Source organism: Triticum urartu, chromosome 7, assembly GCF_003073215.2.
Source record: "Triticum urartu cultivar G1812 chromosome 7, Tu2.1, whole genome shotgun sequence".
Taxonomy (NCBI): domain Eukaryota; kingdom Viridiplantae; phylum Streptophyta; class Magnoliopsida; order Poales; family Poaceae; genus Triticum; species Triticum urartu.
In genome coordinates, this window is record NC_053028.1 from 568,365,726 (window position 1) to 568,389,969 (window position 24,244).

Below are 24,244 nucleotides of genomic sequence, written 5' to 3' on the forward strand. Positions count from 1 at the left end.
GACGGACTAGTCAACATCGGTGAACATCTTCATGTTGATCGTATCTTCTATACGACTCATGCTCGACCTTTCGGTCTTCTGTGTTCTGAGACCATGTCTGTACATGCTAGGCTCGTCAAGTCAACCTAAGTGTATTGCGTGTGTAAATCTGTCTTACACCCGTTGTATTCGAACGTTAGAATCTATCACACCCGATCATCACGTGGTGCTTAGAAACAACGAACCTTCGCAACGGTGCACAGTTAGGGGGAACACTTTCCTGAAATTATTACGAGGGATCATCTTATTTAAGCTACCGTCGTTCTAATCAAATAAGATGTAAAACATGATAAACATCACATGCAATCAAATAGTGACATGATACGGCCAATATCATTTGCTCCTTTGATCTCCATCTTCGGGGCTCCATGATCATCGTTGTCACCGGCATGACACCATGATCTCCATCATCATGATCTCCATCATCGTGTCTTCTTGAAGTTGTCTCATAATCTATTACTTCTACTACTATGGCTAACGCTTTAGCAAATAAAATAAAGTAATTACATGACGTTTATGTTGACACGCAGGTCATAAATAAATAAAGACAACTCCTATGGCTCCTGCCGGTTGTCATACTCATCGACATGCAAGTCGTGATTCCTATTACAAGAACATGATCAATCTCATATATCACATATATTATTCATCATTCATCACAACCTTTGGCCATATCACATCACAAAACACTTGCTGCAAAAACAAGTTAGACATCCTCTAATTGTTGTTGCAAGTTTTTACGTGGCTGCTATAGGTTTCTAGCAAGAACGTTTCTTACCTACGCCAAAACCACAACGTGAATTGCCAATTTCTATTTACCCTTCATAAGGACCCTGTTCATCAAATCCAATCCGACTAAAGTGGGAGAGACAGACACCGCCAGCCACCTTATGCAACTAGTGCATGTCAGTCGGTGGAACCGGTCTCATGTAAGCGTACGTGTAAGGTTGGTCCGGGCTGCTTCATCCCACGATGCCGCCGAATCAATATAAGACTAGTAACGGCAAGCAAATTGACAATATCGACGCCCACAACTACTTTGTGTTCTACTCGTGCATAGTAACTACGCATAGACCTAGCTCATGATGCCACTGTTGGGGATCGTAGCAGAAATTAAAAAAAATTCTACGCATCACCAAGATCAATCTATGGAGTATTCTAGCAACGAGGGGAATAGGAGTGCATCTACATACCCTTGTAGATCGCGAGCGGAAGCGTTCAAGTGAACGGGGATGATGGAGTCATACTCGTCGTGATCCAAATCACCGATGACCAAGTGCCGAACGGACAGCACCTCCGCGTTCAACACACGTACGGTTGGGAAGACGTCTCCTCCTTCTTGATCCAGCAAGGGGGGAGGAGAGGTTGATGAAGATCCAGCAGCACGACGGCGTGGTGGTGGATGCAGCAGGATCCCGGCAGGGCTTCGCCAAGCACAAGCGGGGAGGAGAGGTGTTATGGAGGGAGAGGGAGGCGCCAAGAGCAAGGTATGGCTGCCCTCCCTCCCTTCCACTATATATAGGGGCTAGGGGGGTGCATGCCCCCTTGGAGATCCCATCTAAAAGGGGGGCGGCGGCCCCTGGGGGCAACGGCCCCCTTAGGGTTTCCAACCAGGGGGGTGCATGCCCCCTCGGGGGGCAACAGCCCCCTAGGGTTTCCAACCCTAGGCGCCTTGGGCCCTTGGGTGGGGCGCACCAGCCCATCAGGGGCTGGTTCCCATGCCACTTCATCCCATGGGGCCCTCCGGGATAGGTGGCCCCATCCGGTGGTCCCGGTACAATACCGGTAACCCCCGAAACCTTCCCGCTGGCCGAAACTGGACTTCCTATATATAAATCTTTACCTCCGGACCATTCCGGAACTCCTCGTGACGTCCGGGATCTCATCCGGGACTCCGAACAACTTTCGGGTTACTGCATACTAATATCTCTACAACCCTAGCGTCACCGAACCTTAAGTGTGTAGACCCTACGGGTTTGGGAGACACGCAGACATGACCGAGACGCCTCTCCGGTCAATAACCAACAGCGGGATCTGGATACCCATGTTGGCTCCCACATGCTCCTCGATGATCTCATCGGATGAACCACGATGTCGAGGACTTAATCAACCCCATATTCAATTCCCTTTGTCAATCGGTACGTTACTTGCCCGAGACTCGATCGTCGGTATCCCAATACCTTGTTCAATCTCGTTACCCGCAAGTCACTTTACTCGTACCGTAATGCATGATCCCGTGACCAACCCCTTGGTCACATTGAGCTCATTATGATGATGCATTACCGAGTGGGCCCAGAGATACCTCTCCGTCATACGGAGTGACAAATCCCAGTCTCGATTCGTGCCAACCCAACAGACACTTTCGGAGATACCTGTAATGTACCTTTATAGTCACCCAGTTATGTTGTGATGTTTGGCACACCCAAGGCACTCCTACGGTATCCGGGAGTTGCACAATCTCATGGTCTAAGGAAATGATACTTTGACATTCAGAAAAGCTACAGCAAACGAACTACACGATCTTTGAGCTAAGCTTAGGATTGGGTCTTGTCCATCACATCATTCTCCTAATGATGTGATCCCGTTATCAATGACATCCCCATGTCCATAGCCAGGAAACCATGACTATCTGTTGATCAACGAGCTAGTCAACTAGAGGCTCACTAGGGACACATTGTGGTCTATGTATTCACACATGTATTACGATTTCCGGATAATACAATTATAGCATGAATAATAGACAATTATCATGAACAAGGAAATATAATAATCATTTTATTATTGCCTCTAGGGCATATTTCCAACATCCCTTCCCACTATTGGCCCATGTAGGCCTCCGGGGCTGGTGGCCCCACCTGGTGGACCCCCGGACCCCTCCGGTGGTCCCGGTACACTACCGGTGATGCCCGGAACACTTCCGGTGGCCAAAACCATACTTCCTATATATCAATCTTTACCTCCGGACCATTCCGGAACTCCTCGTGATGTCCGGGATCTCATCCGGGACTCCGAACAACATTCGGTAACCGTGTACATACTTTCCCTATAACCCTAGCGTCATCGAACCTTAAGTGTGTAGACCCTACGGGTTCGGGAGTCATGCAGACATGGCCGAGACAACTCTCTGGTCAATAACCAACAGCGGGATCTAGATACCCATGTTGGCTCCCACATGCTCCACGATGATCTCATCGGATGAACCACGATGTCAAGGATTTAATCAATCCTGTATACAATTCCCTTTGTCTAGCGGTACGATACTTGCCCGACATTCGATCGTCGGTATCCCGATACCTTGTTCAATCTCGTTACCGGCAAGTCTCTTTACTCGTTCCGTAACACATCATCCCGTGATCAACTCCTTGGTCACATTGTGCACATTATGATGATGTCCTACCGAGTGGGCCCAGAGATACCTCTCCGGTTACACGGAGTGACAAATCCCAGTCTCGATTCGTGCCAACCCAACAGACACTTTCGGAGATACCTGTAGTGTACCTTTATAGCCACCCAGTTACGTTGTGACGTTTGGCACACCCAAAGTACTCCTACGGTATCTGGGAGTTGCACAATCCCATGGTCTAAGGAAATGATACTTGACGTTAGAAAAGCTTTAGCATACGAACTACACGATCTTGTGCTAGGCTTAGGATTGGGTCTTGTCCATCACATCATTCTCCTAATGATGTGATCCCGTTATCAACGACATCCAATGTCCATGGTCAGGAAACCGTAACCATCTATTGATCAACGAGCTAGTCAACTAGAGGCTTACTAGGGACATGGTGTTGTCTATGTATACACACATGTATCTGAGTTTCCTATCAATACAATTCTAGCATGGATGATAAACGATTATCATGAACAATGAAATATAATATAATAATAACCAATTTATTATTGCCTCTAGGGCATATTTCCAACAGTCTCCCACTTGCACTAGAGTCAATAATCTAGTTCACATCGTCATGTGATTAACACTCACAGGTCACATCGCCATGTGACCAACATCCAAGAGTCTACTAGACTCAATGATCTAGTTCACATCACTATGTGATAAACACTCAAAGAGTTCTGGGTTTGATCATGTTATGCTTGTGAGAGAGGTTGTAGTCAACGGGTCTTGCCATATTCAGATCCCTATGTATTTCGCAAAACTTTATATTGTAGATGCTGCTACCACGTTCCACTTGGAGCTATTCCAAATTATTGCTCCATTATACGTATCCGGTATCTCTACTCAGAGCTATCCGGATAGGTGTTAAGCTTGCATCGACGTAACTCTTTATGTCGAACTCTTTATCACCTCCATAACCGAGAAACATTTCCTTATTCCTCTAAGGACAATTTTGACCACTATCTGGTGATCCAGTCCTAGATCACCTTTGTACCCTCTTGCCAGACATGTGGCAAGGCACACATCAGGTGCGGTACTCAGCATGGCATACCGTATAGAGCCTATGACAAGAGCATAGGGGACGACCTTCGTCCTTCCTCTTTCTTCTGCCGTGGTCAATCTTAGAGTCTTACTCAACTTCACACCTTACAACTCAGGTAAGAACCCCTTCTTTGACTGATCTATTTTGAACTCCTTCAAAAACATCTTAAGGTGTGCGTTCTTTGAAAGTATCATCAGGCGTCTTGATCTATCTCTATAGATCTTGATGCCCAATATGTAAGCAGCTTTATCCAGGTCTTCCTTTGAAAATCACTCTTCAAACAACCATTTGTGCTTTCCAGAAATTCTACATCATTTTGAATCAACAATATGTCATCCACATATACTTATCAAAAATGTTGTAGTGCTCCCACTCACTTTCTTGTAAATACAAGTTTCTAGCAAACATTGTATAAACCTAAAAGCTTTGATCACTCCATCAAAACATATATTCCGATTCCGATATGCTTGCTCTGATCCATAGAAGGATTGCTGGAGCCAGCATACCTTTTAGCATCCTTAGGATCGACAAAACCTTTTATTGTATCACATAGAACTTTTCTTACGAAAACTTGGTAAGAAAACTTGTTTTGACATCCAGCTGTAAGATTTCATAATCGAAAAATACAGCTAATGCTAACATGATTCCGACGGACTTAAGCATCGCTACGGGTGAGAAATTCTCATCGTAGTCAACTCCTTGAACTTGTGAAAAGACTCTTTCCCACAAGTTGAGCTTCATAGACAGTAACATTACCGCCCACGTCCGTCTTCTTCTTAAAGATCCATTTATCTCAATGGCTTGCCGATCATCGGGCAAGTCCACCAAAGTCCATACTTTGTTCTAATACATGGATCCTGTCTCGGATTTCATGGCTTCTAACCATTTGTCGGAATACGGGCCCACCATCGCTTCTCCATAGCTCGTAGGTTCATTGTTGTCTAACAACATGATATCTAAGACAGGATTACCGTACCACTTAGGAGTAGTACATATCCTTGTCGACCTACGAGGTTCGATAGCAACTTGATCCGAAGCTTCATGATCACTATCATTAACTTCCTATTCAACAGACATAGGCTCCATAGAAAACATCTTTTTATGTTGCATCACTCTCTGGTTGAAGTAAAGGTTCGACAACCTCATCAAGTTCTATCTTCCTCCCACTCAATTCTTTTGAGAGAAACTCCTTCTCGAGAAAGGACCCGTTCTTAGCGACAAACAATTTGCCCTCGGATCTGAGATAGAAGGTATACCCACCTGTCACCTTTGGGTATCCTATGAAGATGTGTTTGTCCGCTTTGGGTTCGAGCTTCTCCGGCTGAAGCCTTAAGCATCGCAGCCCAAACATTAAGAAACGAAAACTTTGGTTTCTTGCCAAACCAATGTTTACACGATGTCATCTCAACGGACTTAGATGGTGTCCTATCTAAAGTGAATGCAGCTGTCTCTAACGCATAACCTCAAAATGAAAACGGTAGATCGGTAAGAGACATCATAGATCGCACCATATCTCATAAGGTTCGATTACGACGTCCGAACACACCATTACCCTGTGGTGTTCCAGGTGGCTTCAACTGTGAAACAATTCCACAATGTCTTAAGTGATTGCCAAACTCATAACTCAGAAATTCTCATCGATTAGATCATAGGAATTTGATCTTCTTGTTATGATGGTTCTTAACTTCACTCTGAAATCGCTTGAACTTTTAAAACGTTTCAGACTTGTGCTTCATTAAGTAGATATACCTATATCTACCCAAATCGACAGTGAAGATGAGAAAATAGCGATATCCACCGCACGCTTCAATTCTCATTGGATCACACGCATCAGCATGCATGATTTCCAACAAGTCACTTACCCGTTTCATTGTACCTGAAAACGGGGTCTTAGTCATCCTGCACATGAGACATGGCTCGCATGTGTCAAGCGATTCAAAATCAAGTGACTCCAAACATCCATCGACATGGAGTTTCTTCATGCATCTTACGCCAATATGACCTAAGCGGCAGTGCCAAAAGAAAGTGGTACTATCATTATTAACTCTACATCTTTTGGCGTGAACATGTGTATTACCACGACCGAGATTCAATGAACCATTCACATAGGGTGCATGACCATGAAAGGTATCATTCATGTAAACAGAATAACCATTATTCTCTAACTTAAATGAATGACCGTATTGCAATGAACATGATCTAATCATATTCATGCTCAACGTAGACACCTGATAACATTTATCTAGGTTCAATACTAATCCCGAAGGCAGATGGAGCGTGCGATGGTGATCTCATCAACTTTGAAAACACTTCCAACACACATCGTCACCTCGCCCTTAGCCAGTCTCCGTTTAGTCCGTAGCTTTTGTTTCAAGTCACCAATAATAGCAACTGAACCGGTATTATATACCCAGGTGCTACCAGGAGTACTAGTGAGGTACACATTAATAACACGTATATACTTTGTTGAAGTTTCCAGCCTTCTTATCTACCATGCATTTGGGGCAATTCTGCTACCAGTGACCGTTCCCCTTACAATAGAAGCACTTAGTCTCGGGTTTGGGTTCAACCTTGGGTTCCTTCACTGGAGCGGCAACTGATTTGCCATCCATGAAGTTTCCCTTCTAGCCCTTGCCCTTCTTGAAACCAGTGGTGTTGTTTAACCATCAACACTTGATGCTCCTTCTTGATTTCTACCTTTTGCGGTCTTAAGCACCGCGAACAGCTCCGGGATCAACTCCATCCCTTGCATGTCATAGTTCATCACGAAGATCTAGTAGCTTAGTGATAGTGGCTAGAGAACTCTATCGATCACTATCTTATCTGGAAGTTTAACTCCCACTTGATTTAAGTGATTGTAGCACCCAGACATTCTGAGCACATGCTCACTAGCTGAGCTATTCTCCTCCATCTTGTTGGCAAAAGAACTTGTCAGAGGTCTCACACCTCTCAACACGGGCATGAGCCTGAAATCCCAATTTCAGCTCTTGGAACATCTCATATGTTCTATGGCATTCAAAACGTCATTGGAATCCCGATTCTAAGCCGTAAAGTATGGTGCACTAAACTATCAAGTAGTCATCAGGATGTGTCTGTCAGGTGTTCACAACATCCACAGACGACGTTGTAGGGGTTTGCACATCGAGCGGTGCATCAAAGACGTAAGCCTTCTGTGTAGCAGTGAGGACACTCCTCAGACTACGGACCTAGTCTGCATCATTGCTTACAATATCTTTCAACTTAATCTTTCTCTAGGAACATATTGAAACAGGGAGCTACAACGTGAACTATTTATCTACAACATATTTGCGAAGACAATTTAGACTATGTTCATGATAATTGAGTTCATCTAATCAAATTATTTAATGAACTCCCACTCAGATAGACATCCCTAGTCATCTAAGTGAAACATGATCCGAATCGACTAGGCCGTGTCCGATCATCACGTGAGACGGACTAGTCATCAATGGTGAACATCTCATGTTGATCGTATCTTCTATACGACTCATGCACAGAACGTATGGCTGTCGAACACAATTTTGATGATGTGGACGAGTTTACTCGCAATTTACCTGACGAGTGATCTGATCCATTAACTCCCAGCTGAGTCAAGTGGTTATGCAACCCAGACATTTTGAGTATGTGCTCGCTGACAGAACTATTTTCCTCCATCTTACAGCTGAAGAACTTGTCGGGGACTTCATATCTCTCGACTCGGGCATGAGCTTGAAAAACCATTTTCAGCTCTTCGAACATCTCATATGCTCCGTGTCTCTCAAAACGCTTTTGGAGCCCCGGTTCTAAGCTGTAAAGCATGCCGCACTGAACGAGGGAGTAATCATCAGCACGTGTCTGCCAAGCGTTCATAACGTCTTGGTTCTGTGGGACGGGTGTGTCACCTAGCGGTGCTTCTAGGACATAATCTTTCTTGGCAGCTATGAGGATGATCCTCAGGTTCCGGACCCAGTCCGTATAGTTGCTGCCATCGTCTTTCAGTTTGGTTTTCTCTAGGAACGCGTTGAAGTTGAGGACAACGTGGGCCATTTGATCTACAAGACATATTATAAATATTTTAGATTAAGTTCATGATAATTAAGTTCATCTAATCAAATTATTAATGAACTCCCACTCAGATAGACATCCCTCCAGTCATCTAAGTATAACATGATCCGAGTTAACTAGGCCGTGTCCGATCATCACGTGAGACGGACTAGTCAACATCGGTGAACATCTTCATGTTGATCGTATCTTCTATACGACTCATGCTCGACCTTTCGGTCTTCTGTGTTCCGAGGCCATGTCTGTACATGCTAGGCTCGTCAAGTCAACCTAAGTGTATTGCGTGTGTAAATCTGGCTTACACCCGTTGTATTCGAACATTAGAATCTATCACACCCGATCATCACGTGGTGCTTCGAAACAACGAACCTTCGCAACGGTGCACAGTTAGGGGGAACACTTTCTTGAAATTATTACGGGATCTTTTTAGCTACCGTCGTTCTAAGCAAATAAGTGTAAAACATGATAAAATCAATGCAATCAAATATGAAATGATAACGATATATTTGTATTTGATTCAATCTGGTAGATATGTTGTCAGATGAAATATTAAATATATGATCTCCTATGGGTCTTATTTGAAGTTGTTATAATCGTTACTTAGTAGGAGTTAGAAATAAATAAAGTAATTAATACCGTTTAAAGGTTAGAGTATAAATTAAAATAAAACACTTTGGTCTGGGTTTTATAGCCACCCAGTTACGTTGTGACGTTTGGCACACCCAAAGCACTCCTACGGTATCCGGGAGTTGCACAATCTCATGGTCTAAGGAAATGATACTTGACATTAGAAAAGCTTTAGCATACGAACTACACGATCTTTGTGCTAGGCTTAGGATTGGGTCTTGTCCATCACATCATTCTCCTAATGATGTGATCCCGTTATCAATGACATCCAATGTCCATGGTCAGGAAACCGTAACCATCTATTGATCAACGAGCTAGTCAACTAGAGGCTTACTAGGGACATGGTGTTGTCTATGTATCCACACATGTATCCGAGTTTCCTATCAATACAATTATAGCATGGATAATAAACGATTATCATGAACAAGGAAATATAATAATAACTAATTTATTATTGCCTCTAGGGCATATTTCCAACAGTCTCCCACTTGCACTAGAGTCAATAATCTAGTTCACATCGCCATGTGATTAACACTCACAGGTCACATCGCCATGTGACCAACATCCAAAGAGTTTACTAGAGTCAATAATCTAGTTCACATCACTATGTGATTAACACTCAATGAGTTCTGGGTTTGATCATGTTGCTTGTGAGAGAGGTTTTAGTCAACGGGTCTGAACCTTTCAGATCCGTGTGTGCTTTACAAATCTCTATGTCATCTCCTAGATGTAGCTACCACGTTCTATTTGGAGCTATTCCAAATAACTGTTCTACTTGGAGCTATTCTAAATTGTTGCTCCATTATACGTATCCGGTATCTCTACACAGAGCTATCCGGATAGGTGTTAAGCTTGCATCGACGTAACCCTTTACGACGAACTCTTTTACCACCTCCATAATCGAGAAAATTCCTTAGTCCACTAGTTACTAAGGATAACTTTGACCGCTGTCCTGTGATCCATTCTTGGATCACTCTTGTACCCCTTGACTGACTCGTGGCAAGGCACACTTCAGGTGCGGTACATAGCATAGCATACTGTAGAGCCTATGTCTTAAGCATAGGGGACGACCTTCGTCCTTTCTCTCTATTCTGCCATGGTCGAGCTTTAAGTCTTAACTTCATACCTTCAACTCAGGCAAGAACTCCTTCTTTGACTGATCCATCTTGAACACCTTCAAGATCATGTCAAGGAATGTGCTCATTTGAAAGTACTATTAAGCGTTTTGATCTATCCTTATAGATCTTGATGCTCAATGTTCAAGTAGCTTAATCCAGGCTTTCCATTGAAAAACACCTTTCCAAATAACCCTATATGCTTTCCAGAAATTCTACATCATTTCTGATCTACAATATGTCAACAACATATACTCATCAGAAATTCTATAGTGCTCCCACTCACTTCTTTGGAAATACAAGTTTCTCATAAACTTTATATAAACCCAAAATCTTTGATCATCTCATCAAAGCATACATTCCAACTCCGAGATGCTTACTCCAGTCCTTAGAAGGATTGCTGGAGCTTTGCATACTTATTAGCATCTTTCAGGATTGACAAAACCTTCCGGTTGTATCACATACAACCTTTCCTCAAGAAAATCGTCGAGGAAACAATGTTTTGACATCCTATCTGCAAGATTTCATAAATAATGCAGTAATCGCTAATATAATTCCAACAGACTCTTAGCATCGCTACGAGTGAGAAAGTCTCATCGTAGTCAACTCCTTGAACTTATCGGAAAACATCTTAACGACAAGTCGAGCTTTCTTAATGGTGACATTTACCATCATTGTCCGTCTTCCTTTTAAAAATCCATCTGCACTCAACAGCCTTATGACCATCGAGCTGTTCTGTCAAAGTCTACACTTTGTTTCCATACATGGATCCTCTCTCGGATTTTATGGCCTCGAGCCATTTATCGGAATCCGGGCCCACCATCGCTTCTCCATAGCTCGTAGGTTCATTGTTGTCTAGCAACATGACTTCCAAGATAGGATCACGTACCACTCTGAAGTAGTACGCATCCTTGTCATCCCACGAGGTTTGGTAGTGACTTGATCTGAAGTTTCATGATCACTATCATAAGCTTCCACTTCAATTGGTGTAGGTGCCACAGGAACAACTTCCTGTGCCCTGCCACACACTAGTTGACGATACGGTTCAATAACCTCATCAAGTCTCCACCATCCTCCCACTCAATTCTTTCGAGAGAAACCTTTCCTCGAGAAAGGACCCGATTCTAGAAACAATCCCTTATTGCTTTCGGATCTGAGACAGGAGGTATACCCAACTGTTTTTGGGTGTCCTATGAAGATGTATTTATCCGCTTTGGGTTCGAGCTTATCGGCCTGAAACTTTTTCATATAAGCGTCGCAGCCCCAAACTTTTAAAGAAATGACAGCTTAGGTTTCTCTAAACCATAGTTCATACGGTGTCATCTCATCGGAATTACGTGGTGCCCTATTTAAAGTGAATGTGGTTGTCTCTAATGCCTAACCCATAAATTATTGTGGTAATTCGATAAGAGACATCATGGTATGCATCATATCCAATAGGGTGCAGTTATGATGTTCGGACACACCATCACACTATGGTGTTCCAGGCTGTATTAGTTGTGAAACAATTTCCACAATGTCTTAATTCTGTGCCAAACTCGTAATTAAGATATTCATCTCTATGATCATATCATAGATACTTCATCCTCTTGTCACGACGATCTTTCAACTTCACCCTGACATTACTTGAACCTTTCAATAATTCAGACTCGTGATTCATCAAGTAAATATACTCAACATCTACTCAAATCATCTGTGAAGTAAGAACATAACGATATCCACTACACGCCTCCGCACTCATTGGACTGCACACATCAAAATGTATTACTTCCAACAAGTTGCTTTCCAGTTCCATTTTACTGAAAACGAGGCTTTCAGTCATCTTGCCCATGTGGTATGATTTGCATGTCTCAAGTGATTCAAAATCTAGTGAGTCCAAACGGTCCATTTGCATGGATTTTCTTCATGCATATACACCAATAGACATGGTTCGCATGTCTCAAACCTTTCAAAAACGAGTGAGCCCAAAGATCCATCAACATGGAGCTTCTTCATGCGTTTTATACCGATATGACTTATGTGGCAGTGCCACAAGTAGGTGGTACTATCATTACTATCTTTTGGCATGAACATGTGTATCACTACGATCGAGATTCAATAAACCATTCATTTTAGGTGTAAGACCATTGAAGGTATTATTCAAATAAACAGATTAACCATTATTCTCCTTAAATGAATAACCGTATTGCGATAGACATAATCCAATCACGTCTATGCTCAACGCAAACACCAAACAACAATTATTTAGGTTTAACACCAATCTCGATGGCAGAGGGAGCATGCGATGCATGATCATATCAACATTGGAAACACTTCCAACACATATCGTCAGCTCACCTTTAGCTAGTCTCCGTTTATTCCGTAGCTTTTATTTCGAGTTACTAACACTTAGCAACCGAACCGGTATCTAATACCCTGGTGCTACTAGGAGTGCTAGTAAAGTACACATCAACACAATGTATATCCAATCGACCTTGCCAGCCTTCTAATCTACCAAGTATCTAGGGTAATTCTGCTCCAGTGGCTGTTCCCCTTATTACAGAAGCACTTAGTCTCGGGTTTGGGTTCAACCTTGGGTTTCTTCACCAGAGCAGCAGCTGAATTGCCGTTTCATGAAGTATCCCTTTTTGCCCTTGCCCTTCTTGAAACTAGTGGTTTCACCAACCATCAACAATTGATGCTCCTTCTTGATTTCTACTTTCGCGGTGTCAAACATCGCGAATATCTCAAGGATCATCATATATGTCCCTGATATATCATAGTTCATCACGAAGCTCTAGTAGCTTGGTGGTAATGACTTCGGAGAACCATCACTATTTCATCTGGAAGATTAACGCCCACTTGATTCAAGCGAATGTTGTACTCAGACAATCTGAGCACAAGCTCAACAATTGAGCTTTTCTCCTTAGTTTGCAGGCTAAGAAAATCGTCGGAGGTCTTATACCTCTTGACGTGGGCACGAGCCTGAAATCCCAATTTCAGCCCTCGAAACATCTCATATGTTTCGCGACATTTCAAAAACCGTCTTCGGTGCCTCAACTCTAAGCCGTTTAACTGAACTATCACGTAGTTATCAAAATGTGTATGTCAGATGTTCGCAACATCCATAGACGACGTTCGAGGTTCAGCACACTGAGCTGTGCATTAAGGACATAAGCCTTCTATGAAGCAATGAGGACAATCCTCAGTTTACGGACCTAGTCCGCATAATTGCTGCTATCAACTTTTAACTAAATTTTCTCTAGGAACATATCTAAACAGTAGAACTGAAGCGCGAGCTACGACATAATTTGCGAAGATCTTTTGACTATGTTCAGGATAATTAAGTTCATCTTATGAACTCCCACTCAGATAGACATCCCTCTAGTCATCTAAGTGATTACATGATCCGAGTCAACTAGGCCGTGTCCGATCATCACGTGAGACGGACTAGTCATCATCGGTGAACATCTTCATGTTGATCGTATCTACCATACGACTCATGCTCGACCTTTCGGTCTTCTGTGTTCCGAGGCCATGTCTATGCACATGCTAGGCTCGTCAAGTTAACCCTAAGTGTTTTGCATGTGTAAAACTGTCTTACACCCGTTGTATGTGAACGTAAGGATCTATCACACCCGATCATCACGTGGTGCTTCGAAACGACGAACTTTAGCAACGGTGCACAGTTAGGGGAGAACACTTCTTGAAATTTTTAATGAGGGATCATCTTATTTACTACCGTCGTTCTAAGCAAATAAGATGTATAAACATGATAAACATCACATGCAATCAAATAGTAGTGACATGATATGGCCAATATCATATAGCTCCTTTGATCTCCATCTTGGGGCTCCATGATCATCTATTACAAGAACATGATCAATCTCATACATCACATATATCATTCATCACATCCTTTTGGCCATATCACATCACATAGCATACCCTGCAAAAACAAGTTAGACGCCCTCTATTTGTTGTTTGCATGTTTTACGTGGCTGCTATGGGTTTCTAGCAAGAACGTTTCTTGCCTACGCAAAACCACAATGTGATATGCCAATTGCTATTTACCCTTCATAAGGACCCTTTTCATCGAATCCGATCCGACTAAAGTAGGAGAGACAGACACCCGCTAGCCACCTTATGCAACTAGTGCATGTCAGTCGGTGGAACCAGTCTCACGTAAGAGTACGTGTAAGGTCGGTCCGGGCCGCTTCATCCCACGATGCCGCCGAATCAAGATAAGACTAGTAACGGCAAGCATATTGAACAAAATCAACACCCACAACTACTTTGTGTTCTACTCGTGCATAGAAACTACGCATAGACCTAGCTCATGATGCCACTGTTGGGGAACGTAGCATAAATTCAAAATTTTCCTACGTGTCACCAAGATCTATCTATGGAGTCATCTAGCAACGAGGGAGGAGTGGATCTACATACCCTTGTAGATCGCGCGCGGAAGCGTTCAAGAGAACGGGGTTGATGGAGTCGTACTCGTCGTGATCCAAATCACCGATGATCCTAGCGCCGAACGGACGGCACCTCCGCGTTCAACACATGTACGGAACGGAGACGTCTCCCACGCCTTGATCCAGCAAGGAGGAGGGAGAGGTTGATGGAGATCCAGCAGCACGACGGCGTGGTGGAAGTAGCGGGATTCCAACAGGGCTTCGCTAAGCGCTGCGGGAGGAGGAAGATGTGTCACGGGAGGGAGAGGGAGGCGCCAGGCCTTAGGTATGGTTGCTCCTCCTTTTCCCCACTATATATAGGGCCAAGGGAGAGGGGGGAGGCGCAGCCCTTGCCCCTTCCTCCAAGGAAGGGTGCGGCCAAGGGTGGGGAGGAGTCCATCCTCCCCAAGGCACCTCGGAGGTGCCTTCCCCCTTTAGGACTCTTCCTTTCCCTTATCTCTTGGCGCATGGGCCTCTTGGGGCTGGTCCCCTTGGCCCATACAGTCCAAGGCGCACACCCCTACAGCCCATGTGGCCCCCCGGGGTAGGTGGCCCCACCCGGTGGACCCCGGAACCCTTCCCGTGGTCCCGGTACAATACTGGTGACCCCGAAACTTGTCCCGATAGCCGAAATAGCACTTCCTATATATAAATCTTTACCTTTGGACCATTCCAGAACTCCTCGTGACGTCCGGGATCTCATCCGGGACTCCGAACAACTTTTGGGTTACCGCATACTAATATCTCTATAACCCTAGCGTCACCGAACCTTAAGTGTGTAGACCCTACGGGTTCGAGAGACATGCAGACATGACCGAGATGACTCTCAGGTCAATAACCAACAGCGGGATCTGGATACCCATGTTGGCTCCCACATGTTCCACGATGATCTCATCGGATGAACCACGATGTCAAGGACTTAATCAATCCCGTATACAATTCCCTTTGTCTAGCGGTACGATACTTGCGCGAGATTCGATCGGCGGTATCCCGATACCTTGTTCAATCTCGTTACCGGCAAGTCTCTTTACTCGTTTAGTAACACATCATCCCGTGATCAACTCCTTGATCACATTGTGCACATTATGATGATGTCCTACCGAGTGGGCCCAGAGATCCCTCTCCGTTTACACGGAGTGACAAATCCCAGTCTCGATTCGTACCAACCCAATAGACACTTTCGGAGATACCTGTAGTGGACCTTTATAGCCACCCAGTTACGTTGTGACGTTTGGTACACCCAAAGCATCCTACGGTATCCGGGAGTTGCACAATCTCATGGTCTAAGGAAATGATACTTGACATTAGAAAAGCTTTAGCAATACGAACTACACGATCTTTGTGCTAGGCTTAGGATTGGGTCTTGTCCATCACATCATTCTCCTAATGATGTGATCCCGTTATCAATGACATCCAATGTCCATGGTCAGGAAACCGTAACCATCTATTGATCAACGAGCTAGTCAACTAGAGGCTTACTAGGGACATGGTGTTGTCTATGTATCCACACATGTATCTGAGTTTCCTATCAATACAATTATAGCATGGATAATAAACGATTATCATGAACAAGGAAATATAATAATAACTAATTTATTATTGCCTCTAGGGCATATTTCCAACATGAGGTTGAGAATCAACATGACAGGAAAATCAAGTTCTTGCGATCAGATCGTGGGGGAGAATACTTGAGTCACGAATTTGGCACACACTTAAGAAAATGTGGAATAGTTTCACAACTCATGCCGCCTGGAACACCTCAGCGTAATGGTGTGTCCGAACGTCGTAATCGCACTCTATTAGATATGGTGCGATCTATGATGTCTCTTACCAATTTACCGCTATCATTTTGGGGCTATGCTTTAGAGACTGCCGCATTCACTTTAAATAGGGCTCCGTCGAAATCCGTTGAGACGACGCCGTATGAATTATGGTTTGGGAAGAAACCTAAGCTGTCGTTTCTAAAAGTTTGGGGATGCGATGCTTATGTCAAGAAACTTCAACCTGAAAAGCTCGAACCCAAGTCGGAAAAATGCGTCTTCATAGGATACCCTAAGGAAACCATTGGGTATACCTTCTACCTCAGATCCGAAGGCAAGATCTTCGTTGCCAAGAATGGATCCTTTCTAGAGAAGGAGTTTCTCTCGAAAGAAGTAAGTGGGAGGAAAGTAGAGCTTGATAAAGTACTGCCTCTTGAAGCAGAGAGTAGCGCAGCTCAGGAAAATGTTCCTGTGGTGCCTGCACCGATTAGAGAGGAAGTTAATGATGATGATCAAGATACTTCAAATCAAGCTCCTACTGAACTTCGTAGGTCCACAAGGACACGTTCCGCACCAGAGTGGTACGGCAACCCTGTCTTGGAAATCATGTTGTTAGACAACGGTGAACCTTCGAACTATGAAGAAGCAATGGCGGGCCCAGATTCCGACAAATGGCTAGAAGCCATGAAATCCGAGATAGAATCCATGTATGAAAACAAAGTATGGACTTTGACTGACTTGCCCGAAGGTCGGCGAGCCATAGAAAATAAATGGATCTTTAAGAAGAAGACAGACGCTGATGGTAATGTGACCATCTATAAGGCTCGACTTATCGCTAAGGGTTATCGACAAGTTCAAGGGGTTGACTACGATGAGACTTTCTCACCCGTAGCGAAGCTGAAGTCCGTCCGAATCATGTTAGCAATTGCCGCATTCTATGATTATGAGATATGGCAAATGGACGTCAAAACGACATTCCTTAACGGCTTCCTTAAGGAAGAATTGTATATGATGCAGCCGGAAGGTTTTGTCGATCCTAAGAATGCTAACAAGGTGTGCAAGCTCCGACGCTCAATCTATGGGCTGGTGCAAGCATCTCGGAGTTGGAACATTCGCTTTGATGAGATGATCAAAGCGTTTGGGTTTATGCAGACTTATGGAGAAGCCTGCGTTTACAAGAAAGTGAGTGGGAGCTCTGTAACATTTCTCATATTATATGTGGATGACATACTGTTGATGGGAAATGATATAGAATTCTTGGAAAGCATAAAGGCCTATTTGAACAAGTGTTTTTCAATGAAGGACCTTGGAGAAGCTGCTTATATATTAGGCATCAAGATCTATAGAGATAGATCGAGACGCCTCATTGGTCTTTCACAGAGTACGTACCTTGACAAGATATTGAAGAAGTTCAAAATGGATCAATCAAAGAAGGGGTTCTTGCCTGTATTGCAAGGTATGAGATTGAGCACGGCTCAATGCCCGACCACGGCAGAAGATAGAGAAAAGATGAGTATCGTCCCCTATGCCTCGGCCATAGGGTCTATCATGTATGCTATGCTGTGTAACAGACCTGATGTAAACCTTGTCGTGAGTTTGGTAGGAAGGTACCAAAGTAATCCCGGCATGGAACACTGGACAGCGGTCAAAAATATCCTGAAGTACCTGAAAAGGACTAAGGAAATGTTTCTCGTTTATGGAGGTGACGAAGAGCTCGTCGTAAAGGGTTACATCGATGCTAGCTTCGACACAGATCTGGATGACTCTAAGTCACAAACCGGATACGTGTATATTTTGAATGGTGGGGCAGTAAGCTGGTGCAGTTGCAAGCAAAGCGTTGTGGCGGGATCTACATGTGAAGCGGAGTACATGGTAGCCTCGGAGGTAGCACACGAAGAAGTCTGGGTGAAGGAGTTCATTACCGACCTAGGAGTCATACCCAATGCGTCGGGCCCGATGACTCTCTTCTGTGACAACACTGGAGCTATTGCCCTTGCCAAGGAGCCCAGGTTTCACAGGAAGACCAGGCATATCAAGCGTCGCTTCAACTCCATTCGTGAAAGTGTTCAAAATGGAGACATAGAGATTTGTAAAGTACATACGGACCTGAATGTAGCAGATCTGTTGACTAAACCTCTCCCTAGAGCAAAACATGATCAACACCAGAATTCCATGGGTGTTCGATTCATCACAATGTAACTAGATGATTGACTCTAGTGCAAGTGGGAGACTATTGGAAATATGCCCTAGAGGCAATAATAAAATGATCATTATATTTCCTTGTTCATGATAATTGTCTATTATTCATGCTATAATTGTATTATCCGGAAATCGTAATACATGTGTGAATACATAGACCACAATGTGTCCCTAGTGAGCCTCTAGTTGACTAGCTCGTTGATCAATAGATAGTCATGATTTCCTGGCTATGGACATGGGGATGTCATTGATAACGGGATCACATCATTAGGAGAATGATGTGATGGACAAGACCCAATCCTAAGCTTAGCTCAAAGATCGTGTAGTTCGTTTGCTGTAGCTTTTCTGAATGTCAAGTATCATTTCCTTAGACCATGAGATTGTGCAACTCCCGGATACCGTAGGAGTGCCTTGGGTGTGCCAAACGTCACAACGTAACTGGGTGATTATAAAGGTACATTACAGGTATCTCCGAAAGTGTCTATTGAGTTGGCACGAATCAAGACTGGGATTTGTCACTCCATATGACGGAGAGGTGTCTCTGGGCCCACTCGGTAATGCATCATCATAATGAGCTCAATGTGACCAAGGGGTTGGTCACAGGATCATGCATTACGGTACGAGTAAAGTGACTTGCCGATAACGAGATTGAACAAGGTATTGGGATACCGACGATCGAGTCTCGGGCAAGTAACGTACCGATTGACAAAGGGAATTGAATACGGGATTGATTAAGTCCTCGACATCGTGGTTCATCTAATGAGATCATCGAGGAGCATGTGGGAGCCAACATGGGTATCCAGATCCCGCTGTTGGTTATTGATCGGAGAGACGTCTCGATCATGTTTGCGTGTCTCCCAAACCCGTAGGGTCTACACACTTAAGGTTCGGTGACGCTAGGGTTGTAGAGATATTAGTATGCAGTAACCCGAAAGTTGTTCGGAGTCCTAGATGAGATCCCGGACGTCACGAGGAGTTTCGGAATGGTCCGGAGGTAAAGATTTATATATAGGAAGTCCAGTTTCGGCCAGCGGGAAGGTTTCGGGGGTTACCGGTATTGTACCGGGACCACCGGAAGGGTCCCGGGGTCCACCTGATGGGCTGGTGCGCCCCACCCAAGGGCCCAAGGCGCCTAGGGTTGGAAACCCTAGGGGGCCGTTGTCCCCTGAGGGGGCATGCGCCCCCTGGTTGGAAACCCTAAGGGGGCCGTTGCCCCCAGCCCCCCCCTTTTAGATGGGATCTCCAAGGGGGCATGCGCCCCCCTAGCCCCTATATATAGTGGAAGGGAGGGAGGGCAGTCGTACCTTGCTCTTGGCGCCTCCCTCTCCCTCCGTAACACCTCTCTTCCCCGCTTGTGCTTGGCGAAGCCCTGCCGGGATCCTGCTGCATCCACCACCACGCCGTCGTGCTGCTGGATCTTCATCAACCTCTCCTTTCCCCTTGTTGGATCAAGAAGGAGGAGACGTCTTCCCAACCGTACGTGTGTTGAACGCGGAGGTGCTGTCCGTTCGGCACTTGATCATCGGTGATTTGGATCACGGCGAGTACGACTCCATCATCCCCGTTCACTTGAACGCTTCCGCTCGCGATCTACAAGGGTATGTAGATCCACTCCTATTCCCCTCATTGCTAGAATACTCCATAGATTGATCTTGGTGATGCGTAGAATTTTTTTTAATTTCTGCTACGATCCCCAACAGGGACCAGCCCCTAGGTGGGCTGGGGCGCCTCCCACTAAGGCCCAAGGCGCCTCCAAGAGGGGAGGGGCGAACCCTAGGGCAGATGGGCCCTAAGGCCCACCTCAGGTGCGCCTCCCCCTCTCCCCCTTGTGGCCGCCACCCCAGATGGGGATCTAGGGCTGCCTCCACCCTTAGGGAGGAAACCCTAGGTGGGGGTGCAGCCCTCCCTCTCCCCCTATATATAGTGGAGGCAAAGGGGCAGCCCAACACATGAAGTTCCTCCTCTGTTGGCACAGCCCTACCCCTCTCCCTCCTCGTCTATCGTAGTGCTTGGCGAAGCCCTGCTGGAGTCCCGCGCTCCTCCACCACCACCATGCCGTCGTGCTGCTGCTGGATGGAGTCTTCCCCAACCTCTCCTTCTCCCCTTGCTGGATCAAGGCGTAGGAGACATCACCGGGCTGCACGTGTGTTGAACGCGGAGGTGCCGTCTGTTCGGCACTAGGATCATCGGTGATTTGGATCACGACGAGTACGACTCCATCAACCCTGTTCACTTGAATGCTTCCGCTTAGCGATCTACAAGGGTATGTAGATGCACTCTACTTCCCCTCGTTGCTAGATTACTCCATAGATTGATCTTGGTGATGCGTAGAAATTTTTGAATTTCTGCTACGATCCCCAACAAGTTGGTCCCCAGTCGCCGGCCCCAGGTCCGCTCCCAGATGCGTTTTTTTTCAAAAAAAAAACGTTTGGCGAAGTTCGGTTAAACACGGCTAAATTTTGCCAAACTTTGGCATATATTAGACATGTTCACGATGTGCTACATAGCAAATATAACTAAAAAAAGAAATCGCTGAACGCCGAGTAGTCGCCGTCGTCGCTGCCATCCTCGCCGCCGCCGTCGTCGGCGGCCTTCTCCTGCTTGACGCGGCCGTCCCTGGTGACCCCTGACCGGCGTCGCCATGGCTGACTGGCGGCGGCGGCGCGTCGTCGTCGTCGTCGCTGTCTTCATCGCGGCCCCGGCGGCGCTGCTCGAACCGCCGAAGGGCGGCGCACTGGCGCTCCCTCGCCATCTTCAAGGAGTCCTTGCGCGCCCATTCCAGGGCTGCGTCGTCCTCGAGCTCTACCTCGCCGTGCTCCATCTTCACGGCGGGGAGACCCGGCTCCGTTTTCACCGGCGCGAGCCCCGGCTCCGTCTTTGGCTTGACGAAGCGCGGAGGAGCCGACGAGGAGGCGCGCCGGCCGCCCTCGTTGATGAAGATGCCGGCACTGCGAGTGCGCCGGCCGAGCGGCGTCTCCGGCGCGGACTCGGCCTTGACGCCGAGCAGCGCCGGAGTGTCGGAGGAATGGGAAGAAGAGTGCGAGGAGGAAGACAAGGAGCCGAACCTCCTGGGCATCCATTGCCCGACGCATCGGCGTTGGGCCGGGGCGGCCGCCCTCGTCGGGGGTTACGCCAGCGGCGGGTTGTTGCCGCCCTCAAGGTGCGTCAGCACACCCTCGAGCGTGCGGCCGGGGACGCCCCACCACAGGTGGCGCCCCTCGCTGTTCTTCGTGCCGCCCACCACCGGCGCCCCGTTGGTGGACGCCGGCCTCTGCTGCTGACGGCGCTCGAAGTACGCTGTCCACGCCCGTGGTTGTCGGTGGCGTACTGGGGCGGGGCGAGCTGCTCGTCGGTGAGGGAGGAGAGCACGATCTCTACCTCGTGGCGAAGTAGGGTGCGTGTGCCACGGCGTCGGGCAACGGGGGAATGGGCACTCCCCCGTTGCTGAGCCTCCATCCCGTCGGCCCGGCGCGCATGTCCGACGGCACCGGGATGTTGGCCTCAAACAGGAGCCACGACTCCTGTTCGCGGAGAGAGCGGCGGCCGAAGCCGTTGTCCGCTGCCGGGGAAACGTTCGGCCATCGGGAGAGGGAGAGGGAGGGCTCGGCAGCGGCACACAGGAAAGGGAGAGGGAGGGCTCGGCGGCGGCGCACGGGAGATGTAGAGCTCGGTGGCTAGGGCGCGTGTGGCCAGAGGCGAGGGAGGCCACTGGCTTATATAGCCGCGCCCGTGTGTACGCGTGCGCGGGAGGGGAGGTGTCGGTGCGCCACCCCGTGACGCGCCGCTCGTGAGGAATCAATGGCAAGGCTGGCCGGCGGCGGCAGCGCGACAGCCTTGGCATTGATTCCCGTGGGAACCGAGGCGATGAGGGCGATGAAGCGCCCGTCTCGCTGACTCGGTGCGCCCGCGGTTGCTTCGCGCCAAAACAACTCGCCCCAGCGCCCGCGGGCGCCCCCCAGCGCGCCGGGTTCGGCCTGGGTCCGCCGGCGCTGATTTCGGCCCAGGACGGCGAAAATCGGGCTCCTGGGGGCGCAACTGGGCCGTTTTTCGGCGCCGACGCGAAAAAATCACCTGGAGAGGCCTTTCTGGGGGCACGGCTGGAGATGCTCTTAGAGGAGAGGGGAAAAGAGATGTGTCAGTTGCTACAAGGCGCCTGCATGCCACAGGACAAGGGGAGATTTCCCTCTAATTAATATGTGCTAATTAATCACAACACTCCCCTAATCTACGCTTGTCCATATAGAATCGTCATATGATCATCAGATAGAATCGTCATCTTGAAAGATTGTCCAGGTTGCATCATCATCTCAAAAGGATTCTTCTCTGGTAATTCTTCATTAATATTCTTGATGAGAACTTGAAACATAAAATTCACAGAGATAAAGAAATGTAATATGATACTTCAAACAGGTACAGCTCAGGGAGACACTCCACCTGATTCTTGCAAGTCCCGAAGTCGTCGCATACCAATTCCATGAACATATTTCTGGAATCTAGAATTTGGTAGAGACTTGGTAAATAAATCAGCAAGATTTTCACATGACTTAATTTGCAAGATGTTTATTTTCCCACTTTTTTGAAGATCATGGGGGGAAAATCACTTAGGAGAAATATGCTTAGTGATATTACTCTCAATGTATCCTGTTTGCATTTGTGCAACACAAGCCGCAGTATCTTCGTAGATAATGGTAGGTGATTCAATAGAACCAATTTCACATGATTTTTGTATGTGGTTTATCATTCTGCGAAGCCACACATATTCGCGTGATGCCTCAAATAATGAAATTATTTCAGAATAATTGGTAGATGTTGCCACCAGAGTCTGTTTAGAAGACTTCCATGATATGGCGGTTCCACCATGTAGGGACACAAAGCCGGATTGTGATCTGGCATTATGGGGATCAGATAAACAGCCAACATCGACGTATCCAATCATATTAGAGTCTTGATTTCTCTGGAACTGAAAGAATAGGCCAAGATCCTTTGTGCCTTGGAGATATCGAAAGATATTCTTAACTCCGGACTAATGGCGTTTGGTGGGAGCTGCTCTATGTCTAGCAAGTAGATTCACTGCAAATGCGAGGTCAGGCCTTGTGCAATTTGCAAGATACGAGAGCGCTCCAACAACACTGAGATACAGAACCTCGGGTCCCAATATTTCTTCTCCATCGTCCCTTGGCCTGAACGGATCTTTCTCTACGTCTAGAGAGCGAACCACCATGAGAGTTTTAGATGGGTAGGATTTGTCCATATTGAATTTCTCCAATATTTTCTGGATATAAGTAGCTTGGTGTACCATGATTCCGAGGGAAGGTGCTCAAATTGAATACCTAAGAAAAAATTGGTTTTACCCAAATCCTTCATCTCAAATTCCATCTTTAGGTGATTGTGTGCTTCATCAATGTCTTGTGTGTTGCCAATGATGTTGAGGTCATCAACGTACACTGAAATAATGCAAAATCCTGTAGAGGACTTCTTGATAAAGACACATGGGCAATCACTATTATTGGAGTAACCTTTATGAAGAAGGAACTCACTAAGTCGGTTGTACCACATCCGTCCCGACTATCTTA